We start from the raw sequence: 3,618 nt of genomic DNA on the forward strand, positions 1-3,618 counted from the left end.
GCTCACCGCAACCTCCGCCTCCTGGGTTCAGGCAATTCTCCTGCCTCAACCTCCTCAATAGCTGGGATTACAGGCACGCGCCACCATGCCCAGCTAATGTTTTGTATTTTTAGTAGAGAGGGTTTCACCATGTTGACCAGGATGGTCTCGATTTCTTCACCTCGTGATCCACCCGCCTCGGCCTCCCAAAGTGCTGGGATTACAGGCTTGAGCCACCGCGCCCGGCCTAACTGGGCTTTTTAAATTAACCCAATGTACTATGGCTTACTTTCCAAACTGACTCTGGCTTAGCACTACATGGTAGATAACAGACCCTGAAGGAAATAAAAATATTTTACTCCAAAATATATTTGTTTGGCATATTTTGAAATGGCCCTGCAAAGCTGTCTTTTGTGGGGGAAGTTTGTATCTGTAAAGAATCTCCATTAATGCAGCCAGGCCTTCCCTTTCTAGGCCTTTCCAAGATCTAGGTGCAGAGACCAGCTTGGCCGTGGAGACCCCAGCCCAGGTGGCACTGAAGGAATTAAGAAACAGACTCAGAGATAAAGTGTAAAGGTGAGACATAGGGGGCTGACAGCATTTCCGGCTGAAAGCCCAGAGCAGACTCTGACCCATGAATTTATTCTTTACAGCCCAGTGACAAGTTTAACAAGTGGATGCTCTGTGTTCTTTCTTTTTTTTTTTTTGAGACGGAGTCTTGCTCTGTCACCAGGCTGGAGCACAGTGATGCAGTCTCGGCTCACTGCAAACTTTGCCTCCTGGGTTCAAGCGATTCTTCCGCCTCAGCCTCCCAAGTAGCTGGGACTACAGGCGCGTGCCACCACACCCGGCTAATTTTTGTATTTTTAGTAGAGACGGGGTTTCATCATGGCCAGGATGGTCTCGATCTCTTGACCTCGTGATCCACCCACCTCGGCCTCCCAAAGTGCTGGGATTATAGGCGTGAGCCACCACTCCTGGCCGCTCTGTGTTCTTTCATAGGTTAAAGATAAACTAACCAAGCAGCTATTGTATGTGCACTATAGGTTAAAGATAAAATAGAAAGCATTCTTTGCGAGGGAACAATGGAGGCAGAGTTACATATCCTGTGTTGAAAGAACTAATTCATCTGGTGTGAGACATATACATATTGTTTCCTGTTTTATAACGCTTTGAGCAGTTTTCTGCTTTTGGGGGGCTGACTAGGTTTTCCTTGCCTAGTGATAGATTAGGCACATTCTCTCAGCAAACAATATGATATACTACATATGTCAGAATTTTCTCGCAGCACTGGGAGAGATTAACCAAAAGGGTGAGACTTTTAAAAATCTGAAAAGAGACATTTACCATCTATTGTTTCTAAGGGCTGCCACCTGTGAGGCTTCATCTGTCTAACAAGTGCCTTGGTATCCATGATTCCTTTTTTATTTGTTGTTGTTGTTTGTTTTTATTTATTTGTTTTTTTAGACAGAGTCTTACTCTGCTGCCCAGGGTGGGGTGCAGCAGCAGGATCTCAGCTCACTGCAATCTCTGCCCTTCAGGTTTGAGGGATACTCGTGCCTTAGCCTCCCAAGTAGCTGGGATTACAGGCATGTACCACCACACCTGGCTGATTTTTGTAGTTTTAGTAGAGAAATGGTTTCACCATGTTGGCCAAGCCGATCTTGAACACCTGACCTCAATGATCCACCTACCTCAGCCTCCAAAAGTGCCGGGATTACAGGCATGGGCCACTGTGCCCAGCCTGACCCTCTTAACTCAAGCGTTCTTTTATTGTTGCTGTTGTTGTTATAGCCATTTTCAGGGACCTTAATGACTGCCATGTCCTTAAGGCTTGTAACATGGCTTTACTATTGCCAGTTTTTAAAGTATGTCTGCACAAACACAATGAGGTAGGCAGATTCATTGGCTGGCTTAAGCATTCATTTCTACTGACTTCAAGTCTTTAAACAATTGCCTAACTCTCTTAACCATCAACTAAATAATTTTTTTTTTTTTTTTTTTTTTTTTGAGACTGAGTTTCGCTCTTGTTACCCAGGCTGGAGTGCAATGGCGCAATCTCGGCTCACCGCAACCTCCGCCTCCTGGGTTCAAGCAATTCTCCTGCCTCAGCCTCCTGAGTAGCTGGGATTACAGGCACGTGCCACCATACCCAGCTGATTTTTTGTATTTTTAGTAGAGATGGGGTTTCACCATGTTGACCAGGATGGTCTCGATCTCTTGACCTCGTGATCCACCCACCTCGGCCTCCCAAAGTGCTGGGATTACAGGCGTGAGCCACCGCGGCCGGTCTAATTTTTTTTTTTTTAAATAGAGATGGGGTTTCTCCATGTTGGTCAGGCTGGTCTTGAACTCCTGACCTCAGGTGATCCGCCCACCTCAGCTGCCCAAAGTGCTGGGATTACAGGCATGAACCACTGCACCCAGCCCAAGTAAATAATTTCCAAAACCCACCTATGACTTGCAAGCTCCCACTTCAAGATGTCCCAAATTTTCAGGCCTAACCAATGTATGCCTTTCGTGTGTTGATTTATGTTTTTGCCTGTAACTCCTGTCTCTCTAAAATGTATAAAACCAAAATTTAACCTACTCCTCAGTCACACTTTCTCAGGACCTCTTGAGACTATTTCCCTGGCCATGGTCACTTATATCAGCTCAGAATATACCTCTTTAATATATTTTACAGAGTTTGGTTTTTTCTGTTTACAAGCCAATATTCAGGCTATATTTGAGCCTGGGGGCTTTTTGCTTTATCTCTTTCGGATCCTGTTTCTGGGAATTTTTTTTTTTTTTTTTTTAGGTGGAGTTTTGCTCTGTTTCCCAGGCTAGAGTACAATAGCACGATCTCCGCTCACTGCAACCCCCACCTCCTTAGTTCAAGCAATTCTCCTGCCTCAGCCTCCCAGATAGCTGGGATTACAGATCACCACCCCTGGCTAATCTTGTATTTTCAGTAGAGACAGGGTTTCTCCATGTTGGTCAGGCTGGTCTCGAACTCCTGACCTCAGATGATCCACCTGCCTTGGCCTCCCAAAGTGTTGGGATGACAGGTGTGAGACACCATGCCCGGTCTGGAAATTTTTTGACACGCCTTTAAAATATATATATATTTGATCCCTCTGTTTGCTTTCGTGTTGGCATGATTTTGCTGATAAAAACGTAAAACTTAATTGGCTTTTTAGAAAGCTTAAAATCGCTCCAAATTGACTCCTTTAAGATTTGTTCTTCCATTTCCTGCCACTTCTGCTCCTCTATAACCCACACTCTGTAGCTCAACAATGTACAGCCAATCATTAATCAATGTTATTTCTGTGAACTAGTGAGAATTCCTGACAAACAACTTTGTATCAGCCCACTCCTTGTTCCTTTTTTTGCCTTTAAAAACCTGCTTGTGGGCCGGGCGCGGTGGCTCAAGCCTGTAATCCCAGCACTGTGGGAGGCCAAGGCGGGTGGATCACAAGGTCAAGAGATCGAGACCATCCTGGTCAACACGGTGAAACCCCGTCTCTACTTAAAAAACAAAAAATTAGCTGGGCATGGTGGCGTGTGCCTGTAATCCCAGCGACTCAGGAGGCTGGGGTAGGAGAATTGCCTGAACCCGGGAGGCGGAGGTTGCGGTGAGCCGAGATCGCGCCATTG

General features: G+C 45.7%; 1 protein-coding gene and 1 non-coding gene across 2 annotated transcripts in view; both read right to left on the reverse strand.

The window, feature by feature from the left end:
• The window catches only part of SLC5A6 (solute carrier family 5 member 6), a 55,169-nt gene that overhangs the window by 4,614 nt on the left and 46,937 nt on the right, over positions 1 to 3,618 (reverse strand). The gene's annotated exons all lie outside the window — the stretch shown is intronic.
• Positions 1,766 to 1,895, reverse strand: LOC119473730. Its single transcript, XR_005202950.1, has one exon. It is a non-coding gene; the product is annotated as a small nucleolar RNA SNORA33 (small nucleolar RNA).

Source organism: Cebus imitator, unplaced genomic scaffold (genome assembly GCF_001604975.1).
Source record: "Cebus imitator isolate Cc_AM_T3 unplaced genomic scaffold, Cebus_imitator-1.0 Scaffold180, whole genome shotgun sequence".
NCBI classification, from domain to species: domain Eukaryota; kingdom Metazoa; phylum Chordata; class Mammalia; order Primates; family Cebidae; genus Cebus; species Cebus imitator.